This window comes from Tachypleus tridentatus, chromosome 3, assembly GCF_004210375.1.
Source record: "Tachypleus tridentatus isolate NWPU-2018 chromosome 3, ASM421037v1, whole genome shotgun sequence".
Lineage (NCBI taxonomy): Eukaryota > Metazoa > Arthropoda > Merostomata > Xiphosura > Limulidae > Tachypleus > Tachypleus tridentatus.
In genome coordinates this window covers 96429912-96449856 of record NC_134827.1, presented here as the reverse complement: position 1 = coordinate 96449856, position 19945 = coordinate 96429912, and the positions used below count along the sequence as shown (strand labels likewise).

The window sequence follows — 19945 nt, the reverse complement described above, 5'->3', positions numbered from 1 at the left end:
ACCGTCGGATTAGTAATCGAACGCCTTAAAGATCTGACCTTGTCTAGGCTACAAGGCAAAAAGGTTGTGTTCTAACTCAATAACTTTCTTGTACTTTCTGTTATCATTTATTGCGTGTTTTGACCTTTAATTCAGAAGGTCATAACCTTGTCTGCTTAGTTACGTGAAGTAATTTGGAATGGTAATGAAAGGTGTCAGTTTGACGTCAGAACTCGTTCGTTCTTGTTAGTTTTGTATGATGATTACAACTCATCTCTCGCTGAGTGAACAGCGATTTTACGGACTTATAACACTAAAATCCGGGGTTAGATTCTCCGCGCGGATATACAGCCTATGGTGTAACTACGTACTAAAAGAACTATAACTAACCACTATATAAACTTCAGCAAAACATCGTGTTCACTGTATGATATACCTTTGTGTCAGTGTTTATCGAGCCACAAATATATTCTTGAAATGGGCAGCTTACATACTGAAAACTTGGATAACTCGAAACGACACTGCTTTATTTTACACGAAATAAATCGTACTACGTTTCATAATCGCATTGCAGCCCTCGCCCAGTGGGACAGTTGTAAGTTTGAAAGCTTATAACGCGAAAACGAAAGCAACAACAAACGAGTTTCGGTACCCGTAATGAGCAAGAGTGCGGTTTGTTTGTACACAGTACGTACAATTTGTTTGTTTGTATTTGAATCCGTGCAAAGCTACTCGAGATCTATCTGCGCTAACCGTCTATAATTTAGCAGAAATAGACTTGTGGAAAGACAGCTAGTCATCAATACCCACCGCCAACTTTTGGGTTACTCTTTTGTCCAATGAATAGTACTCAACTAATCCTCACGTTATAGCCCCCTCGCAACTGAAACGAAAGGGGGGGAGTACGTTTGGTGGAACGGTAAGTCGATAGCCCTCACAAACCCGCCAATGTCAGGTCGGCGCAGTACAGATAGCTTACACTATAGCTTAACAACAAACTAACACATACACTGCTGGCCAAAATCTTAAGGCCAATGAACATAACGACAAAATATGCATTTTGCGTTGTTAGACCAACCAACGTATTTGAGTAGAGCTTAGAAAGATGAAAATAAGAAAAGGGAAAATAAAAACCTTTTTTAGCATTTAATAGCAAAAAATGTGAACACTGTGAATTTAGCCTAAATACTAGCTGGTCAAAAGTTTAAGACTATATCAAAAAGAAGTTTTAAACAGGGTAGAAAATGCCCAACAAGAGGTCTCAGTAGTGAGTTGCACGGCCGTCATTGCGAATGACTTCAACATTCACTTTGGCATAGTCGATATAAGCTGGCTGGAATGTTATTCCAAGTGGTGAAGATGGCTTCACGAAGATCATGCACTGTTTGGAATTAACGTCCATTTCTATAGACTTCCCTTGCCATCCACCTCCAAACATTTTCAATGAGGTTCAGTTCGGACGAACACGCTGGATGATCCAAAAGAATCACGTTATTTGCCATGAAAAGGTCCTTTGTTCTGCAGGCATTGTGGATTGTAACATTGTCCTGCTGAAAGATCAAGTCATTTCCACACAAGCGAGGGCCTTCAGTCAATAAGGATGCTCTCTCCAACATGCCAGTGTAGCCAGCTGCTGTTTGACGCCCCTGTATAACCTGAAGCTCCATTGTTCCATGGAAGGAGAAAGTCCCCCAGATCATGATGGAACCTCCTCCACTGTGACGTGTAGAAAATGTCTCCGGTGGGATATCCTTATCGTGCCAGGAGCGTTGGAAGCCATCTGGACCATCCAGGTTAAAGTTTTTCTCAAAGCCAAACCTTCTTCCACTTTTTACATCCCATGTTTGGTGCTTCTCAGCAAAGCTTAACCGCTGTTTCGTGGTGTGGAAGGAGGCGTGGCCTTTGAAGCACGGTCAAAGCCTTTCTCATGGGATGTCTTAAAGTTGAACGTCCGTGAGGCCTTAATCTGGTCGACGATAGGCTGGTGCCTTGCCGGACAACCCGTCGAATCCTCCTGCTCAACTCCGGCGAAATGTTCTTGGGCCAACCACTTGAAATTCTCGTTCCGTATCCCTCAGGGTCTTTTAAGAAATTTGCAACAGCAGTTTTACTACGCCCAATCTCACCATCGATGGCACGTTGAGAGAGATCTTGCTTTTGCAGCTCGACAATTCTGCCACGTTCAAACTCTGTCAACCTTTTAGCCTTTGCCATGTTTTTACCCAATGTAACACAGGAGATGTCAGTGGGAGATGTTGACAAAGCTAATGCTCGAACACAAATGACTAAATGTTGTTACGTGTTTACCGATTAACGCTTCGTTTCATTATGGTTTTGAACTTTTGACCATCTAGTATTTCGGCTAATTTCATAATGTTCACATTTTTCCTATTAAATACTAAAAAGTTTTTTATTTTTATTTTCCCTTTTCTTATTTTCATCTTTCGAAGTTCTACTCAAATAAGTGGTTGAGTCTAACAACGCAAAATGCATATTTTTTCTTTATGTTCATTGGCCTTAAGATTTTAGCCAGCAGTGTATATCGCTACCTATCGTCCTTTTTTTCTTCATAAATTTGTACCGAATGTTCGCATAGGCTTCTACCAGCTGGTAAGGTTGATTCTTCTACCATACCCAAACATATTCTTTGCCAGCGCGTACGTTTATTCCGTTGTGATTCGACATCGATAGAACGCAGCATATTTATAGCCTTAAAAAAAAAAGTAAATATACATATACGTTTAGTTACGTCTTCCTGATATTTAAACTAAATCGGATAACTCAGTCGTGACTGTAGCATGTCACCATATAACGGCTTGAGAGCTTGACACAGTTGTGTCATGTTTTGGTACGCCCTTTGACATTGACTTGCTGATGTGTGACACCTGACCCAAAATTCCTGACAAAACAAAACTGTGGCCTAGTTAAGCAACACTTTCACCACATGTGTAAGACAGAATTATGTTGAATAAGAACTAGGACACTGAAATAATCATTAGACTCTCAGAGCTGTTGAATCAGAAGCTTGTTGAAATTTAATGAGAACCAAAATTTTAGGTATAACATTTCTTTTTGTCCTATAGATGTGTCTCATGTCCTAATCTCGTACGCGTAATATTGAAGAATAAACCTGTACGAACTTATCAGACGTAACATGCACAAGAAAGGGGAGTAGAGTTTGGATGTTGTTTGTATGTCAAGGTCTGCGCCATTGTAGACGACACGGAGAGTGCCTTGTGTATAACTAATACTATATGTAATTTACAAAACCATACAAATAAGTGAATCCTTTATGCAATTCGCCACAGAGCCCAAGACTAAAGCACCTTAGTTATACTTCTTGGAATTTATACGAAAAATAAAGAAAACTTTAGGGCTAAAAATGATTCCCAAAATGCGCTTAAGTTTCATGGGGAAGCCTTGCATAAGTAATGTTTTATTTTAAGACTCTTAATCTATTCGTTCTTAAGACTTCCTTTGGTACTAAAACTCCATGGAAAACCAAAACATATCATGTTTTTTTTTTGCGTTATTCTAATTCACAGAAATCGGAAATAATATTACGTGAAACACCTTCCTTACTTTAATTTGGTTTGTTTTGAATTTCGCGCAAAGCAACACGAGGGCTATCTGCGCTAGCCGTCCCTAATTTAGCAGTGTAAAACTAGAGGGAAAGCAGCTAGTCACCACCACCTCTTGGGCTACTCTTTTACCAATGAACAGTGGAGTTGACCGTCATATTATAAAGCCCCCCCACACTAAAAGATAGGATTTGAACTCGGGACGGTAGATTATAAGTCCAGTACCTTAACCACTTGGCCACTTATAAGATCTCCAGCTAGATGATGATCCAGAGCTAATAGGTCTCACTTTCATTGTTTGTAAGAGAAAGACCCGTTATAACGCTCCCACGGCCGAAAGAGCAAGCATGTTTGGTGCGAAAGGGATTCAAACCCGCGACCCTCAGTTTCCTGGTCATGTAGTACATTGTCCAGGGCTCTATTTCATTAGAAATGTAACGTTTCTTAAGGTGTCGATAAGAATTCCTCGCGTGTAATTCGACTCGTAATCCGAGGGTCGCGGGTTCGAATCCCGGTCGCGCCAAACAAGCTCGCCCTCCCAGCCGTGGGGGGCGTTATAATGGGACGATCAATCCCACTATTCGTTGGTAAAAGAGTAGCCCAAGAGTTGGCGGTGGGTGGTGATAACTAGTTGCCTTCCCTCTGGTCTTACACTACTAAATTAGGGACGGCTAGCGCGGATAGTCTTCGAGTAGCTTTGCGCGAAATTCGAAAACAAAACAAACAAACAAGTATTCCTCTTAGATAAATTCAGTGTTTCACCTAGACAATGACCGATGTTGGGAAATGCCTTCGTTTTATTCGTCATCTATAATACATTCTTTTTTCATGTCATACTGTATTTTGGTTTCTTCATCAGAGACTTAATCTCCAAAATAAAGAATAAACCGATTATAACTCTCGTAAATAAATGAAGTAAAATTTAATTTTTATGTTAATCAGCGTAATATTAATAACGTACTGTAAATGCATGAGATATCTGGGGCTGTTTTAAGATTTCTGTTTAGCTTTATGTGCAACAACGGAGAAAAAACTGGGGCAAATATTAATAATTAATACTTATACAAGTTATAAAGCACGACATATGTTATTAAAATCTTGTAATTCGTGAAAATGAGACGTTAATTAAAGATTGTAACATTACAATGAATCTCTAACGATAACTGCATATCTTCTGTCGTGAACGGAGAAGATGTACTGGCGTATTTTAAAGATATGAAAGGCGGTCGACCTTGTATTAGGTTAAGGACATGCAATGTAGTTAAGTGTCCTAGGCAGGGTTCTGGTAATCATGGCCCCAAAACCTGATTTAATAAATACCGAAAAGGTTTATGGGAGACAGAAATCTCACCCACAAAGTGATTGTGGATGTGAGTTACTAGACTTTAATTAATCTGGCGGTATTAAGCACGTGCCCACGTTTTGTCGTGACTAAGGAATCACCGTGTTGACATAACTCAGGAACGTTGTATCATGGTGAGTGTCTAACTTGTTACTTGTCATGTCTTTCTTTGATACTCTTATATATGATAACCACAGTTGCCCATTGAACCACGTAATTGTTTTTAGTTTCTTCTTGTAACTGTTAAAATCAAAACTCAAGCTACCACATGTCTCGTTTCACAGATGATTTCTAGCTTTCGGTGAAAAAACCCACAAAACACCCACTTTCCCTTATTTGAATAATGAAATAACAGTGAATTATGAGTTAGCTTGTACTATATTAAATATTGCTGTAGTTAACAAGTTAGTCAATTACTAGAAGTTGTTGATGTTGTCAAACATAAAAATGTAAATAAAAGTCTAGTGTGGATTGCTTCTCTGGTCACGTGAATCAGCCATCACGTGCGAATATTTGTCGGACGTACTCTAATTCCGTGGTTTTGGTCTATCTGAACCACACTTTTATCGACGAATGACGTTTCTTACTCACCGGCTTCTGTGACGTCACACTTTTCGTGAATAAAATATGGGACCAGGTTTCGTTTGTGTGTGTGAGAGATAGTCTAAATCTATATCCGAAGGGGTTTCCTATTGGTCATCGCATACTAGCAGTTAGTTAATCAGTTGTTGATAACATGGTAAACGGTATTCAGTAATAGGTCACTCAGGTTAGTTATTACATAATAGTCACCTGTAACATGTTACTGGATTGCTAGATTTCTTAACACTTGATACTCATTTGTCAATAATATAGTACTCAGTGGTAAACTATAAAGCACTTCACTTGTTACACACCTGTAGATAACATGTTACACAGTTAGTTATCTTTCACTTGTTACACACCTGTAGATAACATGTTACACAGTTAGTTATCTTTCACTTGTTACACACCTGTAGATAACATGTTACACAGTTAGTTACCTTTCACTTGTCACACACCTGTAGATAACATGTTACACAGTTAGTTGTCTTTCACTTGTCACACACCTGTAGATAACATGTTACACAGTTAGTTATATTTCACTTGTTACACACCTGTAGATAACGTGTTACACAGTTAGTTATCTTTCACTTGTTACACACCTGTAGATAACATGTTACACAGTTAGTTATCTTTCACTTGTTACACACCTGTAGATAACATGTTACACAGTTAGTTACCTTTCACTTGTCACACACCTGTAGATAACATGTTACACAGTTAGTTGTCTTTCACTTGTCACACACCTGTAGATAACATGTTACACAGTTAGTTATCTTTCACTTGTTACACACCTGTAGATAACATGTTACACAGTTAGTTACCTTTCACTTGTTACACACCTGTAGATAACATGTTACACAGTTAGTTATCTTTCACTTGTTACACACCTGTAGATAACATGTTACACAGTTAGTTACCTTTCACTTGTTACACACCTGTAGATAACATGTTACACAGTTAGTTGTCTTTCACTTGTCACACACCTGTAGATAACATGTTACACAGTTAGTTACCTTTCACTTGTTACACACCTGTAGATAACATGTTACACAGTTAGTTATCTTTCACTTGTTACACACCTGTAAATAACATGTTACACAGTTAGTTATCTTTCGCTTGTCACACACCTGTAGATAACATGTTACACAGTCAGTTATCTTTCACTTGTTACACACCTGTAGATAACATGTTACACAGTTAGTTATCTTTCACTTGTTACACACCTGTAGATAACATGTTACACAGTAAGTTACCTTTCACTTGTTACACACCTGTAGATAACATGTTACACAGTTAGTTATCTTTCACTTGTCACACACCTGTAGATAACATGTTACACAGTTAGTTATCTTTCACTTGTGACACGCCTGTAGATAACATGTTACACAGTTAGTTATCTTTCACTTGTTACACACCTGTAGATAACATGTTACACAGTTAGTTACCTTTCACTTGTTACACACCTGTAGATAATATGTTACACAGTTAGTTATCTTTCACTTGTTACACACCTGTAGATAACGTGTTACACAGTTAGTTATCTTTCACTTGTTACACACCTGTAGATAACATGTTACACAGTTAGTTACCTTTCACTTGTCACACACCTGTAGATAACATGTTACACAGTTAGTTATCTTTCACTTGTCACACACCTGTAGATAACATGTTACACAGTTAGTTATCTTTCACTTGTTACACACCTGTAGATAACGTGTTACACAGTTAGTTATCTTTCACTTGTTACACACCTGTAGATAACATGTTACACAGTTAGTTATCTTTCACTTATTACACACCTGTAGATAACATGTTACACAGTTAGTTACCTTTCACTTGTCACACACCTGTAGATAACATGTTACACAGTTAGTTGTCTTTCACTTGTTACACACCTGTAGATAACATGTTACACAGTTAGTTATCTTTCACTTATTACACACCTGTAGATAACATGTTACACAGTTAGTTATCTTTCACTTGTTACACACCTGTAGATAACGTGTTACACAGTTAGTTATCTTTCACTTATTACACACCTGTAGATAACATGTTACACAGTTAGTTACCTTTCACTTGTCACACACCTGTAGATAACATGTTACACAGTTAGTTGTCTTTCACTTGTCACACACCTGTAGATAACATGTTACACAGTTAGTTACCTTTCACTTGTCACACACCTGTAGATAACGTGTTACACAGTTAGTTATCTTTCACTTGTCACACACCTGTAGATAACATGTTACACAGTTAGTTATCTTTCACTTGTTACACACCTGTAGATAACATGTTACACAGTTAGTTACCTTTCACTTATTACACACCTGTAGATAACATGTTACACAGTTAGTTATCTTTCACTTGTTACACACCTGTAGATAACATGTTACACAGTTAGTTATCTTTCACTTGTCACACACCTGTAGATAACATGTTACACAGTTAGTTATCTTTCACTTGTTACACACCTGTAGATAACATGCTACACAGTTAGTTACCTTTCACTTGTTACACACCTGTAGATAACATGTTACACAGTTAGTTATCTTTCACTTGTTACACACCTGTAAATAACATGTTACACAGTTAGTTATCTTTCGCTTGTCACACACCTGTAGATAACATGTTACACAGTTAGTTATCTTTCACTTGTTACACACCTGTAGATAACATGTTACACAGTTAGTTATCTTTCACTTGTTACACACCTGTAGATAACATGTTACACAGTTAGTTATCTTTCACTTGTTACACACCTGTAGATAACATGTTACACAGTTAGTTATCTTTCACTTGTTACACACCTGTAGATAACATGTTACACAGTTAGTTATCTTTCACTTGTTACACGCCTGTAGATAACATGTTACACAGTTAGTTATCTTTCACTTGTTACACACCTGTAGATAACATGTTACACAGTTAGTTACCTTTCACTTGTTACACACCTGTAGATAATATGTTACACAGTTAGTTACCTTTCACTTGTTACACACCTGTAGATAACATGTTACACAGTTAGTTACCTTTCACTTGTTACACGCCTGTAGATAACATGTTACACAGTTAGTTACCTTTCACTTGTTATACACCTGTAGATAACATGTTACACAGTTAGTTATATAATATTTAAGTCACAATTAACTGCACGAGAACTTTGTTGTTAGTAAAATAATTTGCTCTGTTAAGTTCTTTATTGCTGTATCCCAGTTTTTAATAAAAAATAAACATCTAGTGTTATCAACTTATTTTAATGTTAAGCTACTAGCCAGTAGATATTACTAATAAGACAGACAATAAACATCAAATATTAGCTCATAAAATAAAATTCGTGAAAGGAAATATTAATAACTTGTTAAATGTGCACGTGCAGAATAGCATCGCATTCGTGTAGCTTAGTGCGAAATTCAATAATAAAAAAACAAAATACCATACAAAACAGTAGTTTGTGGCGACACGAAAGTTAGTATAACACGTAAAATACACTTGCTTGTGACCGAATGTACAAAAACAAACCCATCAAAATCGAGTAAAATGCAGGTGTTGATAACAGATAATGCAGATTTGTTAATGACACAAATTTTTATCGACGAATGATAAATTTGTTTCAAATTTGTTCCTGGATAGTATGTGTTATTTCTTAATTGCTTATGTTGTAAAAGTACAGAAAATGACCATTATTCCCTTCAAACTTTGCTTTTGTGACCTAGATAATGAAATATAGATATTAACCTATTTTCTATGTAAAAATGGGCAAATTTGCACATTTTCATTTACATAAGGTCTGAATAAAACAACATATGAATCAATATTTACATGTATTTATACTAATGTTACACACAAATGTTTACAAGTGAGTAGTTTTTTCGAGATTTGGGACTGTAATGTAAATCACTTTCACGTATCAGCCCCCAAATATAGTCTATCATCATGTTTTTGTTATATGCTCCCAGATCACAAAAGCAAAGTTTAAAGAGAAAAATAGATATTTTTCATTTACTTTAGGCATAAGCAATTGAGAAATAACACTTTCTGTCCAGGAACAAGATAAAGTAAAAATTTTGTTATATAGTGTAATAAATATATACTTCCTGGATTTAGCTGGTGTTAAAGTTTGATTTTATAAAAACGCAATTAAAACACTTCAGTTAGCACTACAGATCCAATTAAAACACTTCAGTTAGCACTACAGATCCAATTAAAACACTTCAGTTAGCACTACAGATCCAATTAAAACACTTCAGTTAGCACTACAGATCCTAATTAAAACATTTCAGTTAGCACTACAGATCCAATTAAAACACTTCAGTTAGCATTACAGATCCTAAATAAGAAGTGCTTTATCTCCTGTTATTTTTCTTGTGCTCGAAGATCAAGCCACTTCTGAAAACCTCAATAAATACTAAAGTTGTTGTATAGAAAGACAACTGACATCTAAGGTTACGAACAGGGTCTGAACGTGAACGCGAATTACTCTGATTTTTTTGGCGTCAATGCTTTTGCAATGCTACAATAGTGAATAATATAAATAAAACGGATATAAAATTCTAAAGACGCTAAACTTGATCGAAAAAAGAAGAAAATAGTAAAGAGTTATTCTTAAATATTATTTGAGTTGCTTACAACTGGCGCGGCATGTCCTGGCTCGAAGTTAAGAGTTGAGCGTTCAAATCCCCGTCACACCAAACGTGCTTGCTTTTGCAACCGTGAGGGTGTTATAATGTTAGAGTCAATCTCAGTAGTCTTTATTAAAATAGTAACCCAATGGTTTGTGGTATGTGGTGATGACTAGCTGCTTTCCCTCTAGTCCCACTGTTAGCGCGGATAGCTCTCGTGTAGCTTTGCGCGAAATTCAAAAACAAACAAACAAATACTTTTCTATGCACTAATTTTGACGCATGCCATGTTATACCATTGTTCTGTTGAGTTTCAAGAGAGGTTGAAGGTCATGGGAAAGCTTTTCGTCTGAACTTCATCGGCGTTTAGGTCTATTTCCCCTCTGAACTAATGTTCTGGTTACACTGTTCTAGTGTTGAACGTTACACAAAAGAAAGCGTTGATATCACAAAAATTTATAGTATGAATTCAATACCTCTATCGGGGCCATGTCCTTTTATGCACGCGCTCATCAGTCCCACTGGTATACACTTTGCTATTTATAGTGCTACATATTTCAATGGCTTTTCATTTTTGTAGCCTATTTTATATTATATGCATTTACGTCTCTTCTTTCTCAGGATCGAAATATAGTCCATCAGAGACACGTGATGGTCAGGTTTTAGTAGACCTCTTCTTCCATCCCGTACTGAAGTTATAAGATATTCTGGACTTTAAGGTAAGTAAGCTGGCTTATTTGTTTCTGTTATTACTTCCCTTTTCAGGGCTTTGTAAATGCTATGCTGTCCAGATTACACGTATTTACTTTTGTTTACTATGTATTTGTAGGCTGTGTTCTTTTAGTAATACGAACAGTCATATTAGTTGTATATTTACATTTCACTGTGTCGGTATTTTGGTATTGATGTTAAATACCCAGGAGGGTCAGGTACATTAGACCTCTTCCTCCTTGTATATTTACATTTCCGTCTAGTTCAACTAGTACGTTAAATCTCGCGCACATTGACGTCATATACCATTATCCAATTAAAATAAAGGACGACCAAGCGACCCGTGTTACTCTGTTTTAGAAATCCTCTCGCTCTCTCTCTTTTTATTTATACGTCTATTTTAAAGATACGGTGTTTTACACAGTAGGTGTTTTAAGGCTACAAAATCTGCCAGTCAGAAGTGTATGGAAAGTCTAGTCATTGCTGGGTGTTAGTACTTTATACTATCTAGACATATTATACTGTATCGTAACTTATTTAGCCTGTCAATACTGTGGGTTCTGCCGATGGTAAGCTATCAGGAATGTGCCATTGTGCAAGAGGGTGGAGTGCTAAAGCGGAAGGGAAAAGCCTGATTTCCTACCAGTTTGGTCGACAGTTAGGGTAAGATCTTTCTTTTTGTGAACATTCATTTTTGTACTGAACAATTAATTGTACCATTTTTATTATAGAACCATGGCTATGCTATTGACTAATGATATTTTTCGTTCACAAGCACACACACACGTATATATCTATATATATACCTCTCCTAAGGTTAGGAAAGGGATGATGTAAGGAATAGGAGGCTGTTCTCGCGTGCTTACTTCTTAGCACGTGCCCGATTTTATCCTGTGATAGTTTTAGAGACCCATTAACTGAATTACGTTATACTTTCCTTTGTAGATTACAAATATAGATGTTTCTTACTTCCCCTTGTTGTCGTTACAGATTCTGGGTCGAGCTTTCTAACAAGGCTTTGTAATATTTTTTTTGTAATATTTTAAAAATGAAACAGTTGAAGAATAGATTCTACATTTTTAAAGGATTGCTGGTCAATGTGTAACCACAGATTTTTTTCTATTGAAGAAGGCATGACGTCAAGCTGGTTTCAGACATAACAATCTAATACGAACTGGTTGAGGTCTGTGAGTGTTTGGAATATGTAATTCAAGACGAACTTGTTGAAGTCTGTAAGTGTTTGGAATACGTAATTCAAGACGAACTTGTTGAAGTCTGTAAGTGTTTGGAATATGTAATTCAAGACGAACTTGTTAAAGTCTGTGAGTGTTTGGAATGTGTAATTTAGGGCGAACTTGTTGAAGTCTGAGTATTTAGAATGTGTAATTCAAGACAAACTTGTTGAAGTCTGAGTATTTAGAATGTGTAATTCAAGACAAACTTGTTGAAGTCTGAGTATTTAAACTGTGTAATTCAAGACGAACTGGTTGAAGTTTGAGTATTTAGAATGTGTAATTCAAGACGGACTTGTTGAAGTCTGAGTATTTAGAATGTGTAATTCAAGACGAACTTGTTGAAGTCTTGAGTATTTAGAATGTGTAATTCAAGACAAACTTGTTGAAGTCTGAGTATTTAAACTGTGTAATTCAAGACGAACTGGTTGAAGTTTGAGTATTTAGAATGTGTAATTCAAGACGGACTTGTTGAAGTCTGAGTATTTAGAATGTGTAATTCAAGACAAACTTGTTGAAGTCTGAGTATTTAGAATGTGTAATTCAAGACAAACTTGTTGAAGTCTGAGTATTTAGAATGTGTAATTCAAGACAAACTTGTTGAAGTCTGAGTATTTAAACTGTGTAATTCAAGACGAACTGGTTGAGGTCTGAGTATTTAGAATGTGTAATTCAAGACGGACTTGTTGAAGTCTGAGTATTTAGAATGTGTAATTCAAGACGAACTTGTTGAAGTCTGAGTATTTATAATGTGTTATTTAAGACGAACTGATTGAAGTCTGTGAGTGGAATATGTAATTGAAGATGAACTGGTTGAAGTCTGTGAATGTTTAGAATACTTAATTCAAGATGAACTGTTTGAAGTCTGTGAATGTTTGAAATATGTAAAAAATACTAAGTTAACAATGATTTTAACTAATTTTGGAGGGAATAGATTATTTAGTCTTGTATTTCGGTATAAAAAGAAAGAAAAAAAGGCCCAGCAGAAATTTGCAGGTTGTTGCAGTGAGTGTGTCAAGATGTTAAATTAACTTACTAAAATCTACATTTAGGTGTGTTGCTTTTGATATTTGCTTTTAAATTAACTCGTATAAAATATATTAAAGTTTGAATTATAGTCTACAATTATTAAAATGTGCTCTATTGTTACTTTCATTAACAGTATTGGTTAGAATGATTAATACATGTGATCTTATTACTTTTCAAATATATATATATATTATTATTATTACACATTTATTATTGTTCCTTGCTTTGTTTTTGCACTGTTAACCTAATATGTATGTTTATGACTAACCTAAATCTTCTAAGCTGGCCGAACCTTGTGAGATATTTCTGGGATTACGACCGTTAATGCGATTAACAGCGATTATACCCAAATGATGAAACAATGAGCCCTAATATTTAGGACTGAGTAGGTAATTAGATCTTATCTTAAGTTAGTATTAATTAACGTTTGAGCGAACGTTGGATGCAACAGCTTAATTAAGTTACGTTGAATATACTTTTAACTAAACACTATTAACAAACATTTCGGGAAAAAAACGTTATTATGATTTGTAAATACACGTAAATCTCTACGTATGTGACATAGTGCGCGGTACAGCAGAAAATTGACGAATGTTTGTTTGAATTTCGTGCAAAGTTACACGTGTCGTCTTTAATTTAGAGGAAAGGCAACTAGTTATCACCACCCACAGCCAACTCTTGGGCTACTCTTTTACCAACGAATAGTGGGATTGACCCACGGCTGAAAGGGCGAACATGCTTGGTGTGAAGGGGATTCTAACCCACGACCTTCAACTACTAGTCCAACGCCTTGACCACCCGGGCATGTTGGGCCATTGTCTAATAACACTACTAAATCCGAATTATATAAAAAACCACGGAATTCGATTTTATATACGCATATAAATTTTCGTGTCAACAGAATGTCCAATTACGAAATAGCAATATATATATTGTACGGCAACTGTGACGTAGCTCAGTACAACTTATTGCCAATGTGTGGGTAGTGTTCAAAATGCTCCTGATACGGGATAACCGACATGTTTTCAAGGCACAAAAAAAAACAACAACAAAAGTAACTGGTCTGAAGTGTTGTAGTTATGTGCATCAGCGCGTTCAAGCACATTTATTGAAGCTGAAACTTTATTGAAGCTGGAATTTTAAATCCATACGATATCGTTTAACGATAACATCAGCGTCCCCTGGTGTTCAGGTGTACCCGTCTCATGTTTTTAATAAAGATAACAAGTCAGCGTCACCCGCTGTCAGTAGGTTTAATCGGGCTTGGAGTCAAATAACCTAACTTTTATAATGTAACCTATAATGCGATCCGCAGCTAGGCGCGCTAACCCTAGACCACGCTCAATATCAAATGTTTGGATTAACGATTAATTGGTTTGTTTTGTTTTTTTGAATTTCGCGCAAAGCTACTCCAGAGCTATCTGTGCTAGCCGTCCCTAATTTAGCAGTGTAAAACTAGAGGGAAAGCAGCTAGTCATCACCATCCACCGCCAAATCTTGGGCTACTTTTTCACCAACGAATAGTGGGATTGACTGTCACACTATAACGCTCTCACGGCTTAAAGGGCGAGAATGTCAGGTGTGACGGGGATTCGAACCCGCGATCCTCGGATTAAGAGTCGAGCGCCGTAACCATCTGGCCATGCCTGGCCCCGATTAATTGGTACATACGATAAAGATTTCATGATAATTCTTATTTTGGTTCAAAACACAAGTCTACGTGCTACTGAAAATATTACTGAGTACGTATAAACCACAGTTGTTGTTGTTGTTGTTTTAAATAATATCATTTTAATTGGTTAGGAAGATTGGATAGACACCACACTCTTGCACTTTCTTACTAAGTAGAAGCAGTCTTAAAGCATTCAACACCAGTTCTGGCCTTATTTGCTTTAACGCCTCCAATGAATGTGTGCTGTTGTTTTTTTGTTATTGATTTTTTTTTTTTATAAATTCCTCTTGACAAGATTGTGCTGCTGTGCTGCTTATATTTCTGTATTCAGTGCTCAATTACAAAGACATTATCAGATGCACCGTTTTACGGTAGTTAGTAATGACTTGGAGGCGGCCCGGCATGGCCAGGTGGGTCGCGGGTTCGAATCTCTGTCGCACCAAACATGTTCGTTCTTTCAGGCGTGGGGGCGTTATAAAGTTACGATCAATCCCACTATTCGTTGGTAAAACAGTAACCCAAGAGTTGGCGGTGGGCGGTGATGACTAGCTGCTTTCCCTCTAGTCTTACACTGCTAAATTAGGGTCGGCTAGCGCAGAGAGCCCTCGATTAGCTTTGCACGAAATTCAAAAACAAACAAACAAGACTTGAAGGCGTGGTACCAAGCGCGTTCATCTTCTTTTGTTAGTCGTTTGTCATATCTTATGCGACCAGAAAGTTTGAATTTACTAGATGTTTAAATCATTCGGAATGTCCATATTTTTCCTAACTACAAGTTTTTTTTTCATAGATACCGTTACGTTGCGTATGTGGTTTTTATTTTGTAACCAACCGCTAAATGTCACTAGGCTTAGCTGGAAGAGGGGGGGGCAGTATAAAGGAAATCAGTGACGTCAGAGAAAAGTTCCTGCTCTCTGGCTAAAATAACAGACTCGAATAGAATGACAGTAGGTATTATTTAGACAAAATATTTGTCACTAATTTTTGAATAGACTTTTATATAGGTTTTTTGGCCACTTAAAGAATTATTTAAAACAAATTAATAGAATACATGAGTGTTACAGTAAAGTATGTAAATTAAACCTTTAAAATTAGTGTTTTAGGAAACAAATATCTAAACGCGAAAAGCCCTGTATCTAAAGCGAGTCTGGTATTTTCTGAGTAAAGCCACGGACGCGTATAATTTTAGCATATCTAGCCCACTAGATGGCAGCAGATGTGAATAAAGTGTTCACACTCGGTAAAGCAACTAATTTAATTTATATTTTCTTATTCAGTTGATTGCAACTTGATATAAGTTATGGTTCATTTGTTTTTTTTTATTTAAATGAAACAATTGTTTTGCAAAAGGCTTGAGCTAATTCAACGTGATACGAGTCATGCAAGTAATATGAAATTAATTTTGCAAAATTATGTGATAAACCGTAAAAAAGTGAGTTAATAAAAACCCGTTATACACAAATACATTCTAGCTAAGTATCTTTTACTCAGGAACCCATTCTCTGTAAAATTGACTCGATTGTTACTTTATTTTATCTTAACGTTTTGATAAAATTTTAGCTATATATTCGCCATTGCATTTCTGTATCCCATATATTATTGACAGAAATATTGTTTGTTTGTTTTTTAATTTCGCGCAAAGCTACACGAGGGCTATCTACACTAGCCGTCCCTAATTTAGCAGTGTAAGACTAGAAGGAAGGTAGCTAGTCACCACCACCCACCGCCAACTCGTGGGCTACTCTTTTACCAACGAATAGTGGGATTGATCGTCACATTATAACGCCCCCACGACTGAAAGGGCAAGCATGTTTGGCGCGACGGGGATGCGAACCCGCAACCCTCAGATTACGAGTCGCACGCCTTAATGTCGGGCCTCAACAGAAATATTCGTATTTAATGTTTAAAAACCCAGTTACATAGTTTTTAGGTCATTATATTTTTTTTACTTTTAAATATCACGATGGGACTAGTAAATTGCACATAAATCGTACTCATCCGAAAGAGAGTAAGGTTTAAACATTATCTGCCAGTCAAACGTTTCGCATACTGTATATGCTATTAGTAAAAGTTTTAGGGCTTAAAACTGAACTGATAATTTTCAGCCTATTAAACAAATGTACCGAGCGTGGTTTAGTTGTAAATGTTCTCGGTTCGAGAATCTTTGCCTCGAAAACTTATTCAGCACTTTAGGACTGTGTTTCTGATATAAGGTCGACGGCCAAATCCAACTATTTCCATCAGACAAGAGTAACCCAAAAATAGGCGGTGGGTACCGTGGTCCAACTGCATTGTCTATGATCTATTAATTCAAAATGCGGGTCAGCTATGCGCATATACTCCCTTGTAGCTGAAACATTTAATGGTTAAATATCAGTCCCTTCGATGGACTGAGCAGATAGTCCGATGCGGCTTTGCTATAAGAAAAGCACCTACACACACACAAAATAAAAAAAAAAAACATTTATTATAATACTCCATTGTAATAAGTGAAACTGTATCATAGGATACCGTAGTAAGAAAGTGCTACTAGTGAAATACAAAATACACCACTTGTACAGATATCACATTAAGGTTCTTATTCCTGACCATGACCTTTAAAAGTTCGTTCAGAGGTGGCACTTATTAAAGCAATTGCAGTCCACCCACTCCCACTTAGGTCCTTCCTGTATTAATGTTGTGTGTACAAGGCAATCTTGTTCATACGTTAGAAAAAAAAGAAGGTCCACAAGAAAACGTCTTGGAACTAATATTGTCTCGTGGGGAGGGAGATCATACACCAACTTGATGTCTTGTGGGGAGGGAGATCATACATCAACTTGATGTCTTGTGGGGAGGGAGATCATACACAAACTTGATGTCTTGTGGGGAGGGAGATCACACACAAACTTGATGTCTCGTGGGGAGGGAGATCATACACCAACTTGATGTCTTGTGGGGAGGGAGATCATACACAAACTTGATGTCTCGTGGGGAGGGAGATCATACACCAACTTGAAGTTTTGTGGGGAGGCAGATCATACACCAACTTGATGTCTCGTGGGGAGGGAGATCATACACCAACTTGATGTTTTGTGGGGAGGGAGATCATACACCAACTTGATGTCTCGTGGGGAGGGAGATCATACACCAACTTGATGTCTTGTGGGAAGGGAGATCATACACCAACTTGATGTCTCGTGGGGAGGGAGATCATACACCAACTTGATGTCTCGTGGGGAGGGAGATCATACACCAACTTGATGTCTTGTGGGAGGGAGATCATACATCAACTTGATGTCTTGTGGGGAGGAGATCACACCAACTTGATGTCTCGTGGGGAGGGAGATCATACACCAACTTGATGTCTCGTGGGGAGGGAGATCATACACCAACTTGATGTCTTGTGGGAAGGGAGATCATACACCAACTTGATGTCTCGTGGGGAGGGAGATCATACACCAACTTGATGTCTCGTGGGGAGGAGATCATACACCAACTTGATGTCTTGTGGGGAGGGAGATCATACATCAACTTGATGTCTTGCGGGGAGGGAGATCATACACCAACTTGATGTCTTGTGGGGAGGGAGATCATACACCAACTTGATGTCTTGTGGGGAGGGAGATCATACACCAACTTGATGTCTTGTGGGGAGGGAGATCATACACCAACTTGATAACTAGTTCATGAGAGCTAATTCATATTAGCATAATCGCATTTTACAAGAAATTTGCATAAACTAATGCAGTGAGCGCTGGATGATGTTTACAGTCTGGAACTCTGTTTCTAAATACCTAACGGCCTGTTTGGTATGTCAGTAATAGACAAAGAAATATCACAGTACCACTGCATTAACTGTACTAAGTAATAGTAAAGCCAATAGGTTGGTCTTAAGCTCAGGAAAAACATCAGAGTTAGAGGTTTATTGCGATCAAACACAATACTCAAACAAACAACGACAGTCTGTATTGATCACACGATACTTGAGGTTTTAAGAGATAAACTGGCTGACTTCAAAGTTATCGTTGTGACACTTTGGTAAATGTTGAAGTTGAGGTTTGTTTGTTTGTTTTGAATTTCGCTATACAAGGGCTATCTGCGCTAGCCGTCCCTAATTTAGCAGTGTAAAACTAAAGGGAAGGTAGCTAGTCATCACCACCCACCGCCAACTCTTGGGCTACTCTTTCACCAACGAATAATGGGACTGACCGTCATATTATAATGCCCTCACGGCTGAAAATGCGAGCATGTTTGGTGTGACGGGGATTCGAACCCGCGACTCTCGGATTACGAGTCGAGTGTCTTAACCGCCTGGCCATGCCTGGCCTGAAGCTGAAAAAAAAACAAATTTTCTCAGAACAAGAACTTGCAGGATTTAGTCGAAACTGTATCAAGTCAAACAAAAAACCTAATGTAGTATTATACAGTCTTAGGTTAATTCACGTATCACTTTCATCACACACACTTACAACGAGAAGTTAATTCTTAGCTAATTCTAACAGAGGGCGCATTCCGAAATTTAACGACACTCATCAGTCTTGGAAATACCGTGACGTCACGATTAATCAGGCCTAACGATTACTATGAGTCTGGAATGCTTTGTTGACATTTGACAGGTGGACGTCAAGCAAAAGAAAAAGGCTTCCAGAAGAATTATAATTCACACAACTTTGGAAAATAGATGTAATGAAATAAAATTTTTGTGAAATACAACTTTGAGGTAGAAACAAATTTATTTCATATGGCGACGTTTCGTTGGACTTATTTTCTTTATCGTAATAAATCTGAGAAAGAGTGGGTATTTCAAACATCAAATAAAATCATATCTATCCATATTCTTTTTTTACAGTGAATTTGTTTTAAAATAAAACAAAACTTTCTGTATCCACAATCACAGTAATTTTCAAGTCATCTTTCGCAAGTGCCACGTCCATCTTAGAAACTATATTATAACATTTTTCAATCTCAATGTTTTTCGGGCCGTTGAGTATGTGGAGGCAAATTTGTAAGTCAGAATCACAAAAGCTGACTTTAAGAACAGGGTACACCAACGTCGAATGTCAGGGTAACATTTTCGAGTGTCTCCTGATCTAACCACCAACACTTCCCTAAATATGACCAATATCCAAGGGGAGTAGTGGTACAGAAACATGATCAAACAAGTATAAGCTCTGTGGAATGTTTGTTTTGAATGTTTATGTAAAGCTACACAA

The 19945-nt window shown here is 37.2% G+C and overlaps 1 protein-coding gene across 4 annotated transcripts in view; it reads left to right on the top strand.

Moving 5' to 3' along the window:
• The first annotated feature begins 4899 nt into the window (after nt 1-4899).
• LOC143247525 (uncharacterized) overlaps nt 4900-19945 on the top strand; it is a 118560-nt gene continuing 103514 nt past the window's right edge. Inside the window, exons 1-2 of one of the 4 annotated variants that reach the window (XM_076495784.1) lie at nt 4900-5036; nt 10728-10825. The gene's annotated coding sequence lies outside the window, so the exon portion shown is untranslated. Of the gene's footprint in view, nt 5037-10727; nt 10826-11121; nt 11481-11666; nt 12095-19945 lie in introns of those variants that run through there. The other 3 variants (XM_076495787.1, XM_076495793.1, XM_076495791.1) reach the window with 3 other exon arrangements.